This window comes from Symphalangus syndactylus, chromosome 1, assembly GCF_028878055.3.
Source record: "Symphalangus syndactylus isolate Jambi chromosome 1, NHGRI_mSymSyn1-v2.1_pri, whole genome shotgun sequence".
In the NCBI taxonomy this organism is placed as follows: domain Eukaryota; kingdom Metazoa; phylum Chordata; class Mammalia; order Primates; family Hylobatidae; genus Symphalangus; species Symphalangus syndactylus.
This window is the reverse complement of record NC_072423.2, coordinates 26,751,717-26,777,550: the sequence shown is the minus strand read 5'-3', so window position 1 is coordinate 26,777,550 and position 25,834 is coordinate 26,751,717. Positions and strand designations below refer to the sequence as shown.

At 41.2% G+C, this 25,834-nt stretch overlaps 1 pseudogene; it reads left to right on the top strand.

Annotated features, from left to right (window-relative positions):
• The first annotated feature begins 2,169 nt into the window (after positions 1-2,169).
• On the top strand, positions 2,170-3,494 carry LOC129488156 (glutamate dehydrogenase 1, mitochondrial-like; annotated as a pseudogene).
• The last annotated feature ends 22,340 nt before the right edge of the window (positions 3,495-25,834 follow it).

Genomic DNA, 25,834 nt, shown 5'->3' with positions numbered 1-25,834 from the left:
AATTGTCCCTGTTTGCAGATGACATGATTGTATATTTAGAAAACCCCATCATCTCAGCCCAAAATCTCCTTAAGCTGATAAGGAACTTCAGCAAAGTCTCAGGATACAAAATCAATATGCAAAAATCAGAAGCATTCCTATACACCAATAACAGACAAACAGAGAGCCAAATTATGAGTGAACTCCCATTCACAATTGCTACAAAGAGAATAAAATACCTAGGAATCCAACTTACAAGGGATGTGAAGGACCTCTTCAAGGAGAACTACAAACCACTGCTTAACAAAATAAAAGAGGACACAAACAAATGGAAGAACATTCCATGCTCATGGACAGGAAGAATAAATATCATGAAAATGGCCATACTGCCCAGGGTAATTTATAGAGTCAATGCCACCCCCATCAAGCTACCAATGACTTTCTTCACAGAATTGGGAAAAACTACTTTAAAGTTCATATAGAACCAAAAAAGAGCCCACATAGCCAAGACAATGCTAAGCAAAAAGAACAAAGCTGGAGACATCATGCTACCTGACTTCAAACTATACTACAAGGCTACAGTAACCAAAACAGCATGGTACTGGTACCAAAACAGATATATAGACCAACGGAAGAGGACAGAGGCCTCAGAAATAACACCACACTTCTACAACCATCTGATCTCTGACAAACCTGACAAAAACAAGAAATGGGGAAAGGATTCCCTATTTAATAAATGGTGCTTGGAAAACTGGCTAGCCATATGTAGAAAGCTGAAACTGGATCCCTTCCTTACACCTTATACAAAAATTAATTCAAGATGGATTAAAGATTTAAATGTTAGACCTAAAATCATAAAAGCCCTAGAAGAAAACCTAGGCAATACCATTCAGGACATAGGCATGGGCAAGGACTTCATGTCTAAAACACAAAAAGCAATGGCAACAAAAGACAAAATTGACAAATGGGATCTAATTAAACTAAAGAGCTTATGCACAGCAAAAGAAACTACCATCAGAGTGAACAGGCAACCTACAGAATGGGAGAAAATTTTTGCAATCTACTCATCTGACAAAGGGCTGATATCCAGAATCTACAATGAACTCAAACAAATTTACAAGTAGAAAACAAACCACCCCATCAAAAAGTGGGCAAAGGATGTGAACAGACACTTCTCAAAAGAAGACATTTATCTCATCATCACTGGTCATCAGAGAAATGCAAATCAAAACCACAATGAGATACCATCTCATGCCAGTTAGAATGGCCATCATTAAAAAGTCAGGAAACAACAGATGCTGGAGAGGATGTGGAGAAATAGGAACGCTTTTACACTGTTGGGAGTGTAAATGAGTTCAACCATTGTGGAAGACAGTGTGGCAATTCCTCAGGATCTAGAACTAGAGATACCATTTGACCCAGCGATCCTATTACTGGGTATATACCCAAAGGATTATAAATCATGCTGCTATAAAGACACACGCACATGTATGTTTCCTGCAGCACTATTCACAATAGCAAAGACTTGGAACCAACCCAAATGTCCATCGATGATAGACTGGATTAAGAAAATATGGCACATATACACCATGGAATACTATGCAGCCATAAAAAAGGTGAGTTCATGTCCTTTGCAGGGACATGGATGAAGCTGGAAACCATCATTCTCAGCAAGCTATCACAAGGACAGAAAACCAAACACCACATGTTCTCACTCACAGGTGGGAATTGAACAATGAGAACACTTGGACACAGGGCCGGAAACATTACACATCGGGGCCTTTCAGGGGGTGGGGGGTGTGGGGGAGGGATAGCATTAGGAGAAATACCTGATGTAAATGACAAGTGTATGGGTGCAGCGAATCAACATGGCACATGTATACATATGTAACAAACCTGCATATTGTGCGCATGTACCCTAGAACTTAAAGTATAATAATAATAAAAAAAGAAAACCTAAAAAAAAAGAAAAGTCAGGGAAGACTATTCTTCAAAAATATTCGTATTGTACAGTTGATTGGATAAAGAAAATGCGGTATACAGACATCATGGAATATACTATACAAGCATACAAAAGAATGAAACCATATCTTTTGCAGCAACATGGATGGAGCTGGAGGCCATTATCTAAGTGAAATAACTCAGAAACAGAAAATCAAATACCACACGGGAGCTAAACAATGGGTGCACATGGACATTAACATGAAAATAATAGACACTCGGGACTTCAAAATGGGGGAGGTCACTAGGGGTGTAAGGGATGAAAAATTGCCTATTGGGTACAATGTTCATTATTTGGTTGATGGGTTCACTGGAAGCCTAAACCTCACTATTATGCAATATATGCAGGTAAAAAACCTGCACATGTATCCCCTGAATCTAAAATATAATTAAAAATGTTAATGTTGTAAAAGACAAAGAAATGTTCTAGGTTAAAGGAAGCTAAAGAGCCATGGCAAATAAATCCAATACCTGACCCTAGACTGGAGTCTATACTGGGGGGCAAGGATGTGTGGCACACAATGATGTTCTATAGGAAATTATTAGGTCAAAACTGATGAAAATGTAATATGGATTGTAGATTAGGTAAAAGTATTGCATCAATGGAAATGTATGAAATTGATAACTTTACTGTGGATATGAATGACTATTCCTACTCCATATGGATATCAGATAGATAGATAGATATGATACATACACGTATGTATGAGATATATACATCCCCTTTGAGAGGAGAAGGAGACACCATAATTATGCCAGGACAATAGGTGCAAACCAGGACAGTCCTAGGCAAATTATACCTTGAGTCATTGGTGTCCTTGGCTAGGACAGTGTGGGTGGCATATTGGGTGCAAAGCCCAGTGTGTGTGGGTTCAGGAGAGAATGGAAGAAGGAAAAGTGAAAACAGTGCATATGAACAACTGTTTCAAGGTTTCTTAATGAAAAAAAATGAGAGAAGTTGGCAGAGGCAGGAGGCAAAGTGAAGTCCAGAGAGGGAGTTTTTAAGATGGGAGAACTAGGAGTGTGTGTGTGTGACAGGGAGGAACTGATGTCAGGAGCATTATGGTTATTCCAGATCTCTACTTGAATGTCAAAGGAGGGACAGTGTCCGACTTTGAGTGGCTGAAGAATCTAAATCATGTCAGCTATGGCTGTTTGACCTTCAAATATGAAAGGGAGTGTAACTACCACTTGCTAGTGTCTGTTCAAGAGAATTTAGCAAGAAAATTTGGAAAGCACAGTGGAACTATTGTCATTATACCCACAGCAGAGTTCCAAGACAGGATATCAGGTGCATCAGAGAAAGACCATGCACGCTGACTTGGTGTACGCAATGGAGAGTTCTGCTAGGCAAATTTTGTGCATAGCCATGAAGTATAACCTGGGATTGGACATGAGGACCACCATCTATGTCAATGCCATTGAGAAAGTGTTCAAAGTATACAATGAAGCCAGTGTGACCTTCGTATAGATGGCTCATGGGTGACTTCCTTGCTACCCTCTTCACCTGTAACTTCTGCAGACCTACCACAGGTTTACATGTTACCACAGAAACCCCCTTCTCTCTTGACTCATTAGATAATGAACACCATTCTTAACAAATCGATCCAAATCAGCCCCCTAAGGAGAAAGAAATTAAGGTTAGGGGATCATGTACAAGCTGATGAGGGTGAAAGTAGAAATCACCGACACCAGAGAGAGAGACATGTAGGTGTTTTGCCTCTAAATAAAAAATCTCTTCCATCTGGCTGTGCAGCCTTGCTCTGTGGCTCTTCCCAACACAGTCAGCAACTGTTGCCAGGGAAGGCACAGTCAAGAGTAATCAGATGCTTACTTCTTTTGCTCTGGACAAGCCTGGGAAGTGCTGTAACTTTTAACGTCTTCAGAAGGTGGCATGGGGGCCGGGCGCGGTGACTCACGTCTGTAGTCCCAGCACCTTGGGAGGCCGAGGCGGGCGGATCACAAGATCAGGAGACTGAGACCATCCTGGCTAACAAGGTGAAACCCCATGTGTACTTAAAAAACAAAAAATTAGCCGGGCGTGGCGGCAAGCGCCTGTAGTCCCAGCTACTCGGGAGGCTGAGGCAGGAGAATTGCCAGAATCCGGGAGGCGGAGCTTGCAGTGAGCCGAGATTGCGCCACTGCACTCCAGCCTGGGCGACAGAGCGAGATCCCGTCTCAAAAAAAAAAAAAAAAGAAGGTGGCGTGGTCCTCACATGAGTTATTGAAGCAAAATAACTCAATTTTACAGGATGCAAACAAAAATAAAAGCTGTTTCTGCTTATTAATTTTATTCTTTTGGAAAAAAAATAAGTAATGCTGCTGTAATAAAATTGCTTTTAATCTCTTAACAAGCCTAACCTTGATTCAAGCAGTGAATGCCTATAAACATAATACATTTAAAAAGCTAGTATTTTTATATCATAAGACAGTACCATTTAGAGCTTATCAGCCATGTATTGTTATCCAGCAAAAATAAGAAGCCCTATGGAGAATTAAATTAGCTTCATACCTACAAAAATGATGGAGGGCTATTTCTGTGAAGACTGTCGGAGTTTGCTGACTATAATTATGACACATAGTCCAAAGAATGCAGTAACCTCCTTATCATGTTAACAAATTGTTCTCTTTTGAAGGTCTATGGTTGACTAATTGAACAATAATTCAAGTAGCATGTTCCAGAAAAAAACAAACAAACACGTGGTTTCCCTGTTTGGAGATTGGCTGGCTGTGAGCATTGCTAATGGCCTCTACTCAGCCTGACTTTGTCCTCTTCTTTTAGAGGCTTTGCATTCTGCACTCAGCTTCACAAACAGTGGGTTGAAAACAACCTTGGATTGAATGTTTTGTTTGGGAATTATTTGGCCAGGTCCTTTTGAACAGTAGTGTCCCAGTCAAATGCTAAATAATAATATATGCAAAAATGAGCTTAAAAATAAACCTATAATGCCCTTTCAGAATTCTAACTACTTTGTAACTGCATGACTTAACCTGGTGATAAAAGCAGTTATTAAAAGTCTACCTTACAAAAAATATCTTCTCATCTCTGTAAATCAACAGGGTTGGAAAACAAACCTATACTGCCACCCAAAAGACAAAAGAATTTAGAGTATGGTAAAAGCGGCATTTTAAATGGGGAAAAGGTACATTATTGAATGAATGATGTCAGAACAATTCAGCACATGAAAAAATAAAGTGACAACACTACAAATTCCAGACTGATCAAATATTTAAGTTGAAAAGCTTATCCAAGAAAGTACTTCAATAAACCACACAATAGTTTTGTTTTACAACCTCAGAAAAGGAAAGTCCTTTCTAAGCATAACACGAAAACCTAAACTATAAAAAGATTTTGTGGCCAGGTGCGGTGGCTCACGCCTGTAATCCCAGCACTTTGGGAGGCTGAGGTGGGTGGATCATGAGGTCGAGAGATTGAGACCATCCTGGCCAACATGGTGAAACCCTGTCTCTATGAAAAATACAAAAAAAAATTATCTGGGCGTAGTGGTTCGCACCTGTAGCCCCAGCTACTTGGGAGACTGAGGCAGGAGAATGGCTTGAACTGGGAGGCTGAGGATGCAGTGAGCTGAGATCTCACCACTGCACTCCAGCCTGGAGACAGAGTGAGACTCCATCTCAAAAAAAAAAAAGAACATTAAAAGAACATTTTGCATGGCAAAAACCATCATAAGCAGCAAAGTTGAATGACAAATGATACACTGGAAAACAATATTTGTAACTCATATCTCAGACAAAATGTAAACTAACCTAATATAAAAAGAGGTCCTACCAACCAATTAGAAAAAAAACATCGTAGAAAATTGGGTAAAGTATAAGGAGACAATTCACAGAGAAGAAATCAGGTGAAAAATTACTCAATATCACCCATAATAAGAGAATGCAAAATAAAAATAAAATAAGTTATGTTTTGCCTTGTTTTTTTTTTTTTTTTTTTTTTTTTTTTTTTTTTTTTTTTACTGACATAAATTTTGTATTTTGAGCTAAAGTCCTAGTTTCTTTTTTTTTTTTTTTTTTTTTTTTTATTATACTTTAGGGTTTTAGGGTACATGTGCACAATGTGCAGGTTTGTTACATATGTATCCATGTGCCATGTTGATTTCCTGCACCCATTAATTCGTCATTTAGCATTAGGTGTATCTCCTAATGCTGTCCCTCCCCTCTCCCCCCACCCCACAACAGTCCCCGGAGCGTGATGTTCCCCTTCCTGTGTCCATGAGTTCTCATTGTTCAATTCCCACCTATGAGTGAGAACATGCGGTGTTTGGTTTTTTGTCCTTGCGATAGTTTACTGAGAATGATGTTTTCCAGTTTCATCCATGTCCCTACAAAGGACACGAACTCATCATTTTTTATGGCTGCATAGTATTCCATGGTGTATATGTGCCACATTTTCTTAATCCAGTCTATCGTTGTTGGACATTTGGGTTGGTTCCAACTCTTTGCTATTGTGAATAGTGCCGCAATAAACATACGTGTGCATGTGTCTTTATAGCAGCATGATTTATAGTCCTTTGGGTATATACCCAGTAATGGGATGGCTGGGTCAAATGGTATTTCTAGTTCTAGATCCCTGAGGAATCGCCACACTGACTTCCACAATGGTTGAACTAGTTTACAGTCCCACCAACAGTGTAAAAGTGTTCCTATTTCTCCACATCCTCTCCAGCACCTGTTGTTTCCTGCTTTTTTAATGATGGCCATTCTAACTGGTGCGAGATGGTATCTCACTGTGGTTTTGATTTGCATTTCTCTGATGGCCAGTGATGAGGAGCAAATAGCTTACCAACGAAAAAGAGTCCAGGACCTGATGGATTCACAGCTGAATTCTACCAGAGGTACAAGGAGGAACTGGTACCATTCCTTCTGAAACTATTCCAATCGATAGAAAAAGAGGGAATCCTCCCTAACACATTTTACGAAGCCAGCATCATCCTAATACCAAAACCTGGCAGAGACATAACCAAAAAAGAGAATTTCAGACCAATATCCTTGATGAACATTGATGCAAAAATCCTCAATAAAATACTGGCAAACCGAATCCAGCAGCACATCAAAAAGCTTATCCACCATGATCAAGTGGGCTTCATCCCTGGGATGCAAGGCTGGTTCAACATACGCAAATCAATAAATGTAATCCAGCATATAAACAGAACCAAAGACAAAAACCACATGATTATCTCAATAGATGCAGAAAAGGCCTTTGACAAAATTCAACAACGCTTCATGCTAAAAACTCTCAATAAATTAGGTATTGATGGGACGTATCTCAAAATAATAAGAGCTATCTACAACAAACCCACAGCCAATATCATACTGAATGGGCAAAAACTGGAAGCATTCCCTCTGAAAACTGGCACAAGACAGGGATGCCCTCTCTCACCGCTACTATTCAACATAGTGCTGGAAGTTCTGGCCAGAGCAATCAGGCAGGAGAAGGAAATAAAGGGTATTCAATTAGGAAAAGAGGAAGTCAAATTGTCCCTGTTTGCAGATGACATGATTGTATATCTAGAAAACCCCATTGTCTCAGCCCAAAATCTCCTTAAGCTGATTAGCAACTTCAGCAAAGTCTCAGGATACAAAATTAATGTACAAAAATCACAAGCATTCTTGTACACCAATAACAGACAAACAGAGAGCCAAATCATGAGTGAACTCCCATTCACAATTGCTTCAAAGAGAATAAAATACCTAGGAATCCAACTTACAAGGGATGTGAAGGACCTCTTCAAGGAGAACTACAAACCACTGCTCAATGAAATAAAAGAGGATACAAACAAATGGAAGAACATTCCATGCTCATGGGTTGGAAGAATCAATATCGTGAAAATGGCCATACTGCCCAAGGTAATTTATAGATTCAATGCCATCCCCATCAAGCTACCAATGACGTTCTTCACAGAATTGGAAAAAACTACTTTAAAGTTCATATGGAACCAAAAAAGAGCCCGCATCGCCAAGTCAATCCTAAGCCAAAAGAACAAAGCTGGAGGCATCACGCTACCTGACTTTAAACTATACTACAAGGCTACAGTAACCAAAACAGCATGGTACTGGTACCACAACAGAGACATAGATCAATGGAACAGAACAGAGCCCTCAGAAATGATGCCGCATAGCTACAACTATCTGATCTTTGACAAACCTGACAAAAACAAGAAATGGGGAAAGGATTCCCTATTCAATAAATGGTGCTGGGAAAACTGGCTAGCCATATGTAGAAAGCTGCAACTGGATCCCTTCCTTACACCTTATACAAAAATTAATTCAAGATGGATTAAAGACTTATATGTTAGACCTAAAACCATTAAAATCCTACAAGAAAACCTAGGCAATACCATTCAGGACATAGGCGTGGGCAAGGACTTCATGTCTAAAACACCAAAAGCAATGGCAACAAAAGCCAAAATCGACAAATGGGATCTCATTAAACTAAAGAGCTTCTGCACAGCAAAAGAAACTATCATCAGAGTGAACAGGCAACCTACACAATGGGAGAAAATTTTTGCAACCTACTCATCTGACAAAGGGCTAATATCCAGAATCTACAATGAACTCAAACAAATTTACAAGAAAAAACAAACAACCCCATGTTTTGCCTTGTTTTATCCATCAAATCATCAGTAACAAAAAGACTGGAGGGGCATGGTGGCTCACTGCTGTAATCCCAGCACTTTGGGATGCCGAGAAGGGTGGATCTCTTGAGGTCAGGAGTTTAAGACTAGCCTGGACAACATGGTGGAACCCCTTCTCCACTAAAAATACAAAATTAGCCAGGCATGGTAACGCAGGCCTGTAATCCCAGCTACTCAGGAGGCTGAGGCAGGAGAATCACTTGAACCCAGGAGGCGAAGGTTGCAGTGAGCTGAGATCGCACCACTGCACTCCAGCCTGGGCGACAAGAGTGAAACTCTGCCTCAAAAAAAAAAAAAAAAAAAAAGACTGATAATATAGTTTGTTGGTATATGAGAAAACTGCACTCTTGCACATTACTCATTGAAATGCAAATTGATTGAATTTGTAATTGTAATTAAAATATTTCTTTATATTGCATTTTAAAGCTTGCTTTTTTGGCTGGGTGCAGTGGCTCACATCTGTAATCCCAATACTTTGGGAGGCCAAGGCAGGTGGATCACTTGAGGTCAGGAGTTCAAAACTAGCCTGGCCCATATGGTGAAACCCCATCTCTACTAAAAATACAAAAGTTAGACAGGTGTTGTGGTGGTCACCTGTAATCCCAGCTACTTGGGAGGCTGAGGCAGGAGAGTTGCTTGAACTGGGGAGGTGAAGGTTGCAGTGAGCCAAGATCGTGCCACTGCACTCCAGCCTGGGTAAGAGGGTGAGACTCCATCTCAAAAAATAAAAAAAAAATAAAGCTCGCTTTTTAGGTAATGTCTCAATATTCAAGCCTTTGGTTTACCATTGACCCTCGAATAATAATAGGTTTGAACTGCAAGGATCCACTTACACACAGATTTTTCTCCCACCTCTGCCACCCCTGAGACCAACGCCTCCTCTTCTTGCTCCTCAATTTTCTTAACATTTTTTCTCTAGCTTACTTTATTGTAATAATCTAGTATATAATACACATAAAAATATGTGTTAATTGACCGTTATATTATCAGTAAGGCTTCCGGTCAAAAGTAGGCTATTACTAGTTAAGTTTTTGGTGAACCAAAATCTATACCTGAATTTTTGACTGCATTGGGGGTTGGCATCCCTAACACCCCACTTTGTTCAAGGGTCAACTGTATTTATATTTATATTCAATTTTTTTATGTAAAGAAAGGGTCTCACTCTGTCGCCCAGGCTGGAGTGCAGTGGTGTGATCATGGCTCACTGCAGCCTCAACTTCCTGGGCTCAAGCGATCCTCCCATCTCAGCCTCTTGAGTAGCTGGGACTATGGGCATGAGGCACTATGCCCAGCCTGTATTTATATTGTAAAGTATAAATAAATAGGAAATTTTACTAATTTTTCCCCAGCTGAGTACACTTAATGAATGAATTCTTCAATTTTGAATCATCACCATCACTTGGCAAGAGCATACACTAATTTCATGTTCATAACCTTTTGAATGAGAAATTGATCTCTTGAAAAATGAATTTATACTAGACTTAGCGGTCTCACACACCAGTGTGTCTTATTCTTCTCCTATTAGGCCTGCCCTCTATTCCCCTCACCATCACACACACATAACAGAAACCTGAATCTTCAGATATCTTTAACCCATCAATGGCCACGTCACATCTCCACAGGAACCTCACTAGATTCTCCAGATCTCACCTCAGACTCTATCCAGAAATCAAGGTGGTGCTTTTTGTTGTTTTTTGTTTTTTTATTTTGTCTTTGGATGGTTAAGGGTATCAAGAGCCTTTAGCTCAAAGCTGGTCCCAGCTGGTCCACTAGATGTCACTGTCTTGTAAATTAATAGTGCTTTACATACAAACTCCATCCGTGACATGGCACTGAAGGGACACCAGGCTAGTTCCGAAGAGCAAAGTATTAGTCCGTGTTACGTATACGTCCACTCTTAGGGGAGGGACAGGAAGAGGCAGGCTGTCAGAAGTCTGGCAGGAAGGGAGGGCTCTGAACATTGAAAGAATGCTGGGGATGGGAACCTGAGCTGATCATGCAGTGTGTGGTGAAATGTACCTAAATGAAGAAGGGAGCGAGACAGGCAAAGACCCTGAAGGAAGAACATGCCAGGAAGAGGAACAGCAGGTGCAAAGACCCAGAGGCTGAGCGAGCCAGAGCCCGGTTGGGAGGAGGCTACAAAGACAGGCCTCACGGGGACTTGCAGGGCTTGGTAAAGCGTGCCCATTTCATTCTGAACGAAATGGGAAAACATTGGAAGAATCTGTGATTTTTGGCTTTTCACAGAAAAGCCCTCAAAATCTACCTAGATGTAATCATGAGGAAACACCAGACAAACCCATACTGAGGAACTTTCTATAAAATAAGTGTCCTATATATTTGTAAATTATCAATGTCATAAAAGACAAAGGCTGGGAAACCATTTGAGAGTAGAGGAGATTAAATGACAACTAGATGCAAACTGTGGCTCTCGACTGGATTCTGGAGGGAAGGAAAAACAATGCTCTGATGGGCATTATGGGGACAGTGGATAATATTTGAACATGAATTATAGATTAGATAACATCATGAAATTAATATTAAATTTCGTGGCTGGGTGCGGTGGTTCACACCTGTAATCCCAGCTCTTTGGGAAGCCGAGGCGGGCAGATCTCCTGAGGTCAGGAGTTCAAGACCAGCCTGGTTAACATGGTGAAACCCTATCTCTACAACAAATACAAAAATTAGCCAGGTGTGGTAGCAGGTGCCTGTAATAACAGCTACTCGGGAGGCTGAGGCAGGAGAATTGCCTAAACCTGGGAGGTGGAGGTTGCAGTGAGCCGAGATCATGCCATTAAACTCCAGCCTGGGCAACCAAGAGTGAAACTCTGTCTCGAAAAAAAACAAATAAATAAATTAAATTTCCTGAAGTTGATAACTGTGCTATGGTTATATAACAGAATATATCTCATTTTTAGAATACCCACAATGAAGTTTTAAAGGGGAAAGTGAATGGTTTGAGGTTTGAAAACACTGGTAGATGGCAGGAAACCTGGAAATTGCCATCCTCAGAAGCGGAGTCTGTAGGTAAGTATATGCATTTGACCATTCGACCACCCCTACCCCCAAAGGGGATAAGGGCCTCAGTAAGGAGGTTACAAATCTAAAATCGTGATCCTTACAGCACTCATTTTTACAGCATTTCTGTTAATATTTGTGTTAATTTTTTTCATCCCCAAAGCAGTTTCTATTGTTTCTGTATCTCTAGAAAACCTTCAAAAGAATATTCAACTATCCACTTGCAAAGACTTAGATAGCTGCTTCTCATCTCAGGGGGTGACAGTCACCCTTTGATAATGTGATTTTTAAAAACCTTTGCTCAAATATGGTCACAGTCTCAAATTTCCTCAGAACTGACCTTCCCAACAGCACTGGCTTTCATGCAAGAAAACCATCCTTAACATGTAATCCTTGTGCTTAAAATGCCAACTCAAAAATGTGACAAGAGATTAAGCTCTGAGTAAACAGTGGGAATAAACCGCACTAGTTTGGAGTACACATTGTGTCTGTTTATTAATATGAACGTTGGAAGTCATGGGAAATATAACAAGTGACAAAGATGGTTTGGGTGGAAATGGCCATTCTTCACCACCCGTTAGTCAACAAGCATTTTTATGAACACCTATTACAGGCAAGATGTTGTGCTAAGTGCTGTGAATATAAAAATAAGCATGATATTTACTTCCAAGTTTGCACCTTTATACTAGAGGAACTTGGCAGGTTTCAGGGAAGCTCAAAAAAGAGACTGAAATTCAATTTTATTTTATTTAAAAGTTTAATTATGGCCGTGCACGGTGGCTCACACCTGTAATCCCAGCACTTTGGGAGGCCAAGGCAGGTGGATCACCTGAGGTCAGGAGTTCGAGACCAGCCTGACCAACATAGAGAAATCCTGGCTCTACTAAAAACACAAAATCAGCTGGGTGTGGTGGCGGGCACCTGTAATCCTAGCTACTCAGGAGGCTGAGGCAGGAGAATCGCTTGAACCTGGGAGGCAGAGATTGCAGTGAGCTGAGATTGAGCCATTGCACTCCCGCCTGGGCAACAAGAGCAAAACTCCATCTCAAAAAAAAAAAAAAAAGTTTAATTAGTCAGGCATGGTGGCATGTGCCTGTAGTTCCAGCTACTTGGGAGACTGAGGCAGGAAGATCGCTTGAGCCCAGGAGGTTGAGGCTGCAGTGAGTCAAGATTGTACCACTGCACTCCAGCCTGGGTGATAAAACAATGCCTTGTCTCAAAAAAAGAAAGAAAAAGTTTAACATTTGGGGGGGCATGTCTGATACTACATTCAAGGAAACAGAAACTCTGTTGACCATGGGATGAGATGCGCAGGCTGTTAACTTTCCAAATGAAACAACAACAGCAGTAACAACAAAGTAGGCACAGCCCTTGCATTCTAGAAATTTTATGAAAAATTAAAGCAAATCCAGAAAAATTATGGTAGTGCAAAAGGGATTCTTATTAAGAGAAGTCTAGAGAAATTGAGGTTATGTTGCCTAGAGAGGGCAACAATTAATTATGGCCTTAAAGTGTATAAAAGAATGCTTCATGAAAAGAGTTATTGCTTAGTTTCTCTCCAGCTTCACTGAGATATAAACAGAAGAAATTAGTTCAAATTTTAAAGAAGACTTTTTAATTAAACAGTTGGATCTCTTGATCTTGGAAAATCAAACCCAGAAACGAGCCACCATAGGTTTCTGTGATTTCTGTTTCTAGGGGGTCTTCAAAAGAGTACACAACTATCTCCTCCTGAAGACTTGGAGATCTGCTTCTCACCTGAGTAGATGGCAACTACCATTGCTGCTGCTGCTGAAATGGCAATAGAAGCCCATTACCCAGGCAAGTGTTCCCACCAGGGCTCCTGTAGTACCTGAGATTCTCACATTAGTCAGTCCTTTCAGATTAAGGTATTCAAGGTATCAATTAAAATGTAAATGTATCTGATGAGGTGACACATTCTGCTGTTATGAGCCATGAACACCTCATCTCGTTATCAAACAGGTAAGTCACCTATCAGTGACCCCTAGTTAATGAGGGACAAAACGAGCGCCTTTTGATGGTAGAGAAGAAGTTAGGAAAACCCTGGGACTTGAGAAAATCTAAATTTAGATGGTAGTGAAGGAACTAAAGAAACCTCGGGTTTTTCTGGGGATGGAAAGGTGGAGGTGGGTTGCCACTGTTAGTGGCCTCACCTAGGGATCCAGGTGACAGAGCACTGAGCGTTTGGGCTTGGCTTCTTGCATCATGTACTTTCTGTTCTTCTCTCCTTCCCTCCCCTGCCTCCCCTCCACTCCCGTTCCTTGTGCAGTTATTTCTGGAATTATCACCAGGCACTTCGCTAAGTGCTAAAGGCACTGTCCTAGGTTCTGCACAGGCCTTGAACACATTTTAGCTCCATTGAGTCTCCCAAGGAGAATGCTGTTATTCGTGTACTGCACAGAATTAAGTTGATTCCCTCACCTCTTTTTGTTCACCAGGACTGTCGGTCCTAGACCGAAGAGCATGTTTCAGAAAAAGCCTTCATTCCCAAGCCTCAGCTGCACCAGCAGCAGCAGCAGCAGCAACATAGACGGCCGGCAGCCCTGGGGCCCGTGGGCCTTAGAAACCAAACCCACGTGATCCTTTCCAGGCCAACACTTACCCTGCAATTCATGTTCACTTTGTCTGATTCACTCTGTCATATTTTATTCCCTTTATTTTTTAGCCCAAAGGGTCTATTGGTTCTTTCCATTAAGATGGGATTTGTGAACATTTCTGTTGTTTCCTGAGAACGTGGTATGCAGTTAATTTGTGGAGCTGCGTATCGACTGTTGCTGCCTCCTCTGTAACCTTCTCATTTTAAAAAAACAAAAACAAGCCTGGGCAACATGGTGAAACCCCACGCCACAAAAAATGCAAAAACTAACAAACAAACTAACAAACAAAACAAAAATTAGCCAAGCATGGTGGCTTGCACCTGTAGTCCCAACTACTTGGGAGGCTGAAGTGGGAAGACTGACTGAGCTTGGAAAATCAAGGCTGCAGTGGGGAGAGATCGCATCACTGCACTCCAGCCTGGGTGACAGAGACCCTGGCTCAAAAATAAATAAATAAATAAACAAAAACCAAAAGTTCCCCGCAGGTATGTTTCACTTAGAAAGCTCAATTCATTTAGCCATTCAATTTGTATGTATTTTTTCTAAAGTTGAATAACATAGCATTGTACTTAAAATATTAAAATCACTTTAGTAAGTATTAGAAACAACAGTTTGAATGTATATAGCAAAATATAAAGGATTAGACAGAAATATTTACAATTGGGAAATTTTCCTCTCCAATCCCTAATTGTTATAATTTGTTCACGCCACAGATTTTTACTGAATGACTACGTTGTGCAGGCTTGGTGCTAGGTACTCAGCATATAGTGCAGACAAAATTACTGCCAACTACAGCTCTCCTTTTTTCCACCCACAGTCTTCACCGAGTGTGAATAAAACCAGACCCTGGAGAAAAATGGGTTGTATTTTAAAGATTCCATTTTAAAGTTTTCTATGGGAAACCCACAACCTAATTTCCCCTAGGAAGAGTGCTATCAGGGGCAGTCAGATTTCAGTGTTGCCTGCAAATGTGATGTATGAGTCAGCTTCAAGTACGATCCTGAGGGAGCCGCCTTAACTCCCTCCAACCACAATCACATCAGTTTCAAAGAACACTTTGCGACTTAGGAGGACAGGAACACAACTGTCCCCGGATCCCCGTACAAAGCAGAGAAGCCAGAGTGCCGGGTGAGGCAGATACTCCAGGGGACAACAAAATGTTCCGCTGTCTCCACTGGCATGAGAGAAGGCGTCTCTTAAAGTAAACAGGCCTCAGATGTTCCCAATTGTAGATCAAAAGGCAGCTGAACCCATGGATTGGGGAGAAGTGTGAGATCATCACTCCAGGACTGGAAGTCAAACAGCCTCTCATGCAAATACACGGCACTCGGCTTGAGGCAACCCCAGCAACCACAAGTCTTGAGGTTTTGGGCCATGCTGGGCTAGGTGTGCATCCTTAGTACTTCACCCCCCAGTGAGTGTCCCCACCACTGCCACGGAGGCCTGTATCTTTCTTTACTGAGTTTTGTTCTCCCTTGTCTCAATCATACTTGATCTTCTATGCACTGATTGAAAGATTAAGACACCACCTCATTGAGTCTCCACTGGCATTTTCCCAGATGCCCGGGGCAGTTTAGCATCACATTTACACCATGCACCATGCCCTTTGTCCCCTCTGGTCAAGCTGGCAACAGGAACTAGTTCAGGTATTTTCTCTCTATATATTTTCCTGAGTCTTTTTCTCCATCTTTTTTCCTGCCTGTTCTCCCCCAACCCCCACCTCTTGGTTGGAATCAGCTCCTCCCTCCTTTCTATCAGCCTTGCTAATACCACTACTGAGGACACCTGACACTCCCATGCTTGCTTATATGTTTGAGTCTCCCTTGAGATTATACATTCACTGAGAGCTAGCACATTGGCTTACTCACCTTTGATGCTCCAGTCAAATATAGTAGGAGGATCAGGTCATGGTGGCATTCTTGTAGCTCCAGCTACTTGGGAGGCTGAGGCAGGAGGATCACTTGAGCCCAGGAGTTTGAGACCAGGCTGGGCAACATGGCAAGACCCTGGAAAAAAATACACACACACACACACACACACACACACACACACACACGGTTGTAGGCACTCAACAAATGTTTGATAATGAGTGAACATATCTACTAGCATGGTTAACCTATCACCACATCAGTTTCTACTCCAAATTTCTCCCTTCCCCTCCATGTCAGCAGTGTGTATAATTTGACATAGAGTTATATTCAGTTCTTTGTCTACCTCTAAAAACATAAATAAATAATGCTATTCTCTGATACAGAATAGCTTCCCTACAATTTGGAATTATTGTATTAGGCTTATAATTAATCCTATTTAATTTATTATATTATTTAATTATGTTAACTATAATATAATTAAAAATAGATTTAAAGTCTAAAAGGACATAAAGAAGATAGAAATTGATTTCTCCAGTAATTTTACTTTTTTTTTTTTTTTTTTTGAGACAGGGTCTCAGTCTGCTGCCCAGGCTGGAGTGCAGTGGTGAGGTCATAGTTCACTGCAGCCTCAATCTCCTGTGCTCAAGTGATCCTTCCACCTCAGCCTCCCGAGTAGCTGGGACCTGTGACACGCACATTCCACTATGCCTGGCTGACTTTTTCATTTTTTGTAAAGATAGGGTCTCCCTATGTTGCCCAGGCTTGTCTTGAACTCCTGGACTCAAGCAATTATCCCACCTTTGCCCCTCAGATGATTATCCCACCTTGGCCTCCCTGGGATTACAGGCATGAGCCACCTCTCCCGGCCTCTCTGCTAACTTTAGAGCACAATTCTACATAGTATTTGGTAAATCACATCCCTCTTAAAATTCAAATTCCAAAGCCAATGTCAAAAGATATTCTGTTTTTCATTTTTTAAAATGTTTCTAGCTAAAGAGTTTGTTATCCATACTGATCCTGCACGTTCCTTGCTATAGCATCTCAGTACTACTGTATTCATGTCAATTATATGAATATTAATCATATAACGCTTTATATTTTTAAATGCATTTTATGCATTTACTTTGAACATTATTTTCCCTAGAAGGATTGCTCTCTTTGTGATAAATAGGCTTGAATTCCAAAATTTGAAATGAATAGGAAAATTGTATTAGATATATTTATTATGCATAACAACGCATATGCCAATACCAAATTAAATTTTATAGAAAAATTTTATTAATGAAATACCTTATGCAGCTATTGTTTTATAAATGTCTCTAAACATTTAGCCCTTTTTCATTTTGACACAATTAAATTCAGATCAGACCAGGCACGGTGGCTCACGCCTGTAATCCCAGCACTTTGGGAGGCTAAGGCAGGCTGATCACTTGAGGTTAGGAGTTTGAGACCAGCCTGGCCAGCATGGTGAAACCCCATCTCTACTAAAAATACAAAAAATTAGCCAGGCGTGGTGGCAGGCACCTGTAATCTCAGCTACTCTGGAGGCTGAGGCATGAGAATCACCTGAACCCAGGAGGCAGAGGTTGCAGTGAGCCGAGATCACACCACTGCACTCCAGCCTGGGCAATAGAGCAAAACTCAGTCTTAAATAAATAAATAAGTTCAGATAAGATTCCTCCATGCTTTAGTAATCATCAGTACCTGTTGTTCATACTTTGGTAAGGTCAAGAAGAATTTATGGCATAGAGAAATAATCTTTGCCGTAATACCCACACGTGAATTGGTATTGTTGACAGATCCCACAGGTGGAAATGGTTAGGAAACTGATTCAGAGAAAATGAGCAATGTAATATTTTCTTTACTGCCCTGGAATAATCTTAAAAATCAATTATAAAGCAATTGATATAGAGACAATGAGAAGATCAGTTAGACATCTTTCGTCTCCTTGAAATACCCGGGTCAGTTCTGATATGTGCTGAATGAAAGATTATGTCATATGTCTATGTTTTGGATTTTTACAGGATGAGTGTCAGAAAAATATTTCATTAAGTAGTGTGGAGGTAGGATCAAATGTTTGGTACAGGAGGGAATGCCTCCTCAGCCACATGGGGAGCTAGGTGACAACCCTAGACCTCTCAACCTCCTGCTCCTCCTTGCTGGCATGCGTAGGAGCTGAGCATTTATTGATTGCAATAATGAGCAAACAAATGAAAGCGAAAAGAGACTTTTGTTTATGTTCTCTTCTCTTTTGTTTTCCCTTCTAATGCTTGGCATAATCATGCACTTAGGTAATATGTAATGGAGACACTGCACCACATAAAACTCTAATTCACAGTTGATGCTTGGCAATCTATCAATATTTATTGAATGCCTACTATGTGCGCTGTGTTAAACTTAAAGAATGTTTAGAAAACTTCGAATTAGGGATCCTGCCCAATATTATAGTGGTTGTTAATACAAAAATAGAACACAAAAGATCTAGATTCCTTTTTTTTTTTGAGACAGAGTCTCGCTCTGTCACCCAGGCTGGAGTGCAGTGGCGCGATCTCAGCTCACTGCAAGCTCCACCTCCTCCCGGGTTCACGCCATTCTCCTGCCTCAGCCTCCCAAGTAGCTGGGACTACAGGCACCTGCCACCACCCCCAGCTAATTTGGTATTTCACTATGTTGGCCAGGATGGTCTCCAACTCTTGACCTCATGATCCACCCACCTTGGCCTCCCAAAGTGCTGGGATTACAGGCGTGAGCCACCATGCCTGGCCCAAAGCTCTAGATTCTAAGAACATATACAGGTAATCAGAATGTCGATAGGTATACAGGAGATAGAATTTTCTATTGTTTTATATGTAGACATACACATCCATATATCCTCATAAGGACATGTATTTAATTTCTATTTTTATGTTCTCTACATTGCTCTGGTTCCTTATTTTCTTCTCTTTTTTCTATTTATTGTTTTTTAATGCATTCTTCTAATCAATATAAAATGTGATAACTGAAGGATCTGATTATGCCTTATGAGGGTCAGGGAAGATGCTGAGGTGGATTCCACTCATTGCCATCTTCACCACCCTCTTACTCTTCTCCTGTGGGACCAGCAATCCCGGGATTTCACTCTTTCTTTTTAGAAGTCACGGCATCAACATAGCTTAGAGATAAAGAGCAGGACTCCTGAAATCTGAATGCTTGGCCTTGCAGCTCCCACTCCTGACAAGCTTGAAATCCTGGGCAAGACTCGAGCTCTCTAAGCTTTAATCTCATTTGTAAAGTGGAGATAATAATAATACCTAACCCTCAAGGGGCTGGTGTAAAAGACTCCGGAAAAACTGGCTATTGTGACTGTTGTGCTGTTTTTCTTGCTAACCATGGGAAAGAGAGCGCCTGTGAAATGTGTGTGCGATCTCCTTGGAGATAGCAGCTGCAGTTCCAAATATCCACCCTTTTCCATCTGCTTTTCCCACAGCCCAGTTTGGATCCTTCCTTCTCTGTCTCTCCTAACATTCATCAGCACTTGCTGTTTTCCACTCGACATTGCTGGCTACCATTTCATCCACCTCGTGTGTTTCTCCTTGTTGATTCCATGCTCCTCAAAGGCAAGAATAATGACTAGCAACTCTTCGTCTCCCTAGCCCCTTGTTTTATGTATTATTCTTATTATTAACTTAATAACTATACGAGATAATTGACGTTTATCTATTGTACATCTTTTCAATTACATTAGTGCCCATCATAGCAGTGAACAAAAGTATCTTACTTCCTTGGTCAGCTTCAAACCCACTTTCAGAATAAAGTTGGGTACAGCTCAATAAATGGTACTCAGTATATCCTTTATATACATGGATCCGCCTCATATAAGCTCAGGAAAAAATGAGATAATAGTTTCTCCCTTCAAACACTAAACTGATTTGGTTTTCAGTGATTTTTTTCTCTGGCATTTCTGTGAATTCCACCTGTTTGCTTCTCCTCCCTCCATGAGATGCTGTCTCTGTTAGTATTTACAAGGGCATGAAGACCCTTCTTACCTGAGTCTTGAGATTTCTATCTTTTCAAAGTTTCCAACATCTTAGTAGGAATTTAGTAGGTTTGGAAGTCCTTTTTTTTTTCTTTTTGAGACAAAGTCTCACTCTGTTGCCCAGGCCAGAGCGCAATGGAGCAATCTTGGCCCACTGCAACTTCCACCTCCTGGGTTCAAGCGATTCTCCTGCCTCAGCCACCTGAGTAGCTGGGATTACAGATGCCTGCCACCACGCCCAGCTAATTTTTGTATTTTTAGTAGAGACGGGATTTCACCATGTTGGCCAGGCTGGTCTTGAACTCCTGACTTTAAGTGATCTGCCAGCTTCAGCCTCCCAAAGTACTGGTATTACAGGCATAAGCCACTGCACCTTGTCTCCTGGAAGTTCTTACAGTGTAAAGCATGACAAGAAAGTTTCCCTCCCCACCTGTCAATGTGGGTTTCCTAAGCATCAGTGGGAATGAGGACCCCATGTACTGGTGTATGGGAGGTCCCAAGTCCACAGTGGCTCATCAGAATCCATTTTATAACTTTCCCAACATATACCCATATCCTACAAGTAATGTTGGTTCATTGCAAATGGAACTGGTCTAATCCTAGGCTACAGTTTCCTAAAAGATCATGCAACTATGGTCGCAGGTATGGTTAATGTGAGTGGGCGGCTATGTGATGCTTTAAGAAACCTGAAGGAGGTCTTTCTACCCTCAAATCACTTTTCTATAATGCCTGAATTCTTTTGCTTTTACACAATTTGATATCCTATCAAAGGAGATCAAACATTTCGATTAGTCAGGAAGTGGTTTTCAAGCCCCTAAAGAGTGTTGGAAGTATACAGGGTGGTCTTGATTATCACAGTGACCGGAGAGCCTCTCCTGGCATTTCCTGGGTGGGGCTGTCCTTCATCATCTGCTCAGCCTCATCCAGCCAAGCAAAATGTTTAACCGTTTTAGCTTTGGGAGGTGGGGGCTAACCAGGATAAAATGTCTGAAAGGATATAACTGGAAATTAAAGAAGATAATACAGATAATAAGTTCTTTATAAGTAGTGGTGAGGGCCGCCAGGAGTTGAGAGGGTACAAAAGATCAGATTTAATCCCTCCAAATGCTTTTGTCTATGAACATAATCATCACCCCACCTTAAGTTTTTCTGGACTGTGTATGCTATGCATGTTTATTATTTCATTTGAATCTCACTACAAAACTGTAAGGTAGGTAGACTGTGTATTGCTATTACCACAGTTGATTGTTTTGGGTTGGAGGGAGGGAGTCACTGAAGACCTCTTTTAAAAAGTAAACATTATGGGGAGAAGCGCCAATTATCTTTCCTTACTGACATCAATTTTTCCTATTAGTTCAGTATTCAAATCAGTCATCAGAAAGAGCCTGGAAGGAGTGGAGCTGTCTTGAGAAGTGGAGGGAGAATGAAGAGCCCTCCCATGTGGCCACTGGGCACTCTGTGGGCATAGAGGGTAACTGGGTGCCAGTGAGTGGCATAAATGTTATCTGGGTGTGAGGGGGAGGCAGAGGAAAGGAAGGCAAGTGGACGGCCAGAGACCAAGATCACAGTGAGAGGACTGTGGCACCATGGGACTAATGGCATGTGGGTTGCTTACTTCACCTCTTTGCCAAAGGCTGGCCCTTCAACCAAAATAAAAGGCTTAACTGATAAACTTCGATGAGATGGATTGCATCTCATTTATTCACCAAGTGTTTGTCGATTAGATACTATGGCCAAGGATTGTGCCAAACACTGTGGATAGAAAGATAAAGAAGGCCGGGCTTGATAGCACACACCTGTAATCGCAACATTTGGGAGGCCGAGGCAGGCAGATTGCTTGAGCTTCGGAGTTTGAGACCAGCCTAAGGAACATGGCAAAACCCCGTTTCCACCAAAAATACAAAAAAATTAGCCAGGCATGCTTGTGCATGCCTGTGGTCCCAGCTACTTGGTAGGCTGAGGCAGGAGAATTGCTTGATCCTGGAAGGTGGAGGTTGCAGTGAGCCGAGATAATGCCAGTGCACTCCAGCCTGGGTGACAGAGTGAGACCCAGTCTCAAAAAAAAAAAAAAAAAAAAAGAACAAGAAGAAGAAAGATAAAGAAGACATACTATCCTACTATCCTCTATCCTTCCTCTATCCCTCCCCGGCACTACTTTCTCTCAAAGATGCCCACTGTCCTAACTTCCAAATGCCTTAAATTAGTTGTACCTGTTGTTTAATAATATATATGACAGAAATTATTAAAACCATACAAAAATATTTAACTTTATTAAGGTTAGCTGGGCCAATTATTTTTCATCTTTGCTGAGGTCAGAACAAGATGCAATGGGTGAAGGTTGAAACGTGAGAGGTTTCAATCACAGAAGGTTTTTGGTTTTTTTTTTTTGTTTTTTTTTTTTGAGACAGAGTTTCATTCTTGTTACCCAGGCTGGAGTGCAATGGCCTGATCTCGGCTCACTGCAACTTCCGCCTCCAGGGTTCAAGTGATTCTCCTGCCTCAGCCTCCTGAGTAGCTGGGATTACAGGTGCCCACCACCACACACACACAAAATAATTTTTTGTATTCTATTTAGTAGAGACAGGGTTTCACCATGTTGGTCAGGCTAGTCTCAAACTCCTGACCTCAGTTGATCCACCCGCCTTGGCCTCCCAAAGTGCTGATATTACAGGCATGAGACACCACATCTTGCCAGAAGGTTTCAATTATTGCGTTTTTTAAATAATAGGGATATGAGGAAGCAACCTAAGTATCTGAGGGGAACTGATTATTGAGTATATTGTGTTATGACACTCATATAATGAAATACGGCACAGCAATTCAGAATCAATAAATATTCATTGTGATGGAAAGATGCTAGTGAGGTATCCCTCCAGGAAAAATGTTTACATAAGAGTGTACATAAAACGTGGTTGTAAAGATATCTAACTTGCGTTATTTCTGCATTTTTCAAGTCTTCTATTATAAGCATATAGTATTTTTATAGTCAAAAAATATTTTCTAAAAAAATAAGGGGAAGAGGGCCAAGGAGGCAGCTTTCCTCAAAGTCTGAAGCTACATTGAAGCATGAAAAATGCTCTTCATCACTGCTGAGGCCAGTGTAGGATCAAATGGGCTGAAGCTGAATCAGGAGAAGTTTCTTTTCTTTTAACTTTTAAGTTCAGGGGTACATGTGCAGGTTTGTTACATAGGTAAACTTGTGTTATGGGGGTTTGTTGTACAGATTATTTTTTCACCCAGATATTAAGCCTAGCCTAGTACCCACTCGTTGTTTTTCCTGATCCTCTCCCTCCCACCTTCCACCCTCTGAAAGGCCCCAGTATGTGTTGTTCCCCTCTATGTGTCCATATGTTATCATTATTTAGCTCCCACTTAGAAGTGAGAATATGCGGTATTTGGTGTTCTGTTCCAAAACAGGAGAAGTTTCCATTGGAAAGGAGATAGCATAACTGTGGGAAGAAAAAAAGAGTTCCCCAGTGAAGGTCTTCCTCTTCTCTAACTGAAACCTCTCATTCATCAGCCTTCACCCATTGCCTCTTGTTCCAACCTCAGCAAAGATGAAAAACAATTGGCCCACCTCCCTGTCTACACTTGGAAAGAGACCCACACTGTTCTCTTTGAGATGACACGACACGGTTCTTCAGGAAGTATAAATGTTCAAACTGCCTTACAGATTCTAGGGGGCCTCCTTGGTGGATAGATCAGATAATACGATGAGATCAGGAACTAGTGTTCTCACCAGAAAAGAACTGGTGGTCTAACCATAGCCCTTGCCCCCCCCACCCCCCCGCCTACTCAGTTTACCAGGTCTCCACTCTCTGGGGAACACCTGACCCTGCCTTACAAACTGGCCACCTCTCTTACAGTTTTCTGCGCTACAGTGATGACGTGTCATATCCTTCAACCAACTGAAGACGTTTTGGCAGGACCTGCAGAGCACTTCCTGGTTTTCATTCTTTCCATGTTTACCGGATTCCTAATACAATGCCTTTCAAGGTTTCAACCTTTTGTGAATCAGTAGAACCCAGGAAAAGGAGACACCCAGAGTGAGAAGCTAGCAGAGCCCATCGAGCACCCGAATTAGCACACAGTCCCACCACATATGCTGCTTTTATACAAAAAAGTGCTTTGATTTTGCAAAAATAGTTGTTCAATCTCTGATAGTTTTGATAGTGACATGAGGGAATTCCTCCAACTTCACTTCCCATGACCTCATAGTTCCAATCTTTTCTGATACGCCCGTCCTAGCCTTCTCTCTAAACTCTTCTCCATATCTCAAAAATTTCTTTCTTATTTACTTGATTTGTAAGAATCACAAAACTGTGTTTTCTATTTCTTAATTATCGGTCTATGTGTTTTCTGTTCCTAATTATAGGTCTTTCTTTTCTTTTCCTTTTTTTAAATAGAGATGGGGTCTTGCTATGTTGCCCAGGTTGGTCTTGAACTCCTGGTTTCAAGCGATCCTCCCATGCTGGCCTCCCAGTGATTACAGGCCCGAGCCACCGTACTGACCTTAATTTTAGGTCTTTCACTGCTGGAGCATCACCACTTGGAATATTCCTTTTAAAAGAGTCTGAAGAAAAAAATGTTACCCCCACCTATAGAGTTTTTTATGGTTAGTAATCACCTTAGAGATCAAACAAATACAAGCCCTTCAGAGAAATATTTGCTGCTCCCTATAAAGTTGTTAATGAAGAGTTTGCAGTGGTATTATGTCCTTCCTGCAAAATCAACTTAAAATACAGTGTTAATTCTGTAGAGCAACTTTTTGTTGTCTAATGAACACAGCAGCAAGGAAGTCACATGGAAGCCAAGAGTAACTTGGTCTACTCTTGAAAGGCTGGAACCCATCAAGGACGTCCCATTTCTAAGTGATGTCCACTTGTTTGATTTTTAACTCTTCTTCTTTCTATGATTTTCAAAGGATTCAAAATAACTGCAAAGCATAGCATGGTGCCTTTTGTGTACATGAAAAAGCAAATCTGGTTCTAGGGCTTAAAGTTTGTTACTTGAGTCTGACAATAGACCAATCTTGCCTTGGGCTATGCCAGTAATGACAGGAGACCAGGCGCCGAGTGTTCAGAGCTCAACCTTGCTGGCATCTGTTCCTCTGAGAGAGAGAAGTTGAGTGGGGATAGCAAGTTCCCACAAACCTTAAAGAGAAACATCTGTTGCAGCTTGTGTGCTGAGTTCAGCAGGGGAGAAGCCAACCCAGGACCAGGTCAGATCTCAGTACTGGTCTCTATGCTAAATTGAAAATTACTAAGACAGTATCAAGGGATGCGTAAAAATCATTATGGTCAAAGTTATCATAATGATTTCTTTTCTTCTGGATTTGATGGGAAATGTTTGTGTAGACCCAGGCTGTGTCCAAATGACTGTTGTAAATTCAATAAAAAATGTTTAAGATAAACAAAAGGACATTATGACCACCACTGCATGATTGCACATGATGGATGAACACTGGCCAGGCCAAAGGGCCACCAGGCTAAACAGCAAGGGAGAAAGTCCCTGGCAAATGGTTTCCACCCTGGTCTTACTCACTTTCATTTATACAGAAACAGCTGTGAAATATACATGGCTCATCAATATTAATTTTCACATTGATGAAAAGCCACTCCCTGTCCTGGTGACCTTGAAGAAGTCCCAACCTCAGTGGGTCTCACTTTCTCTGTC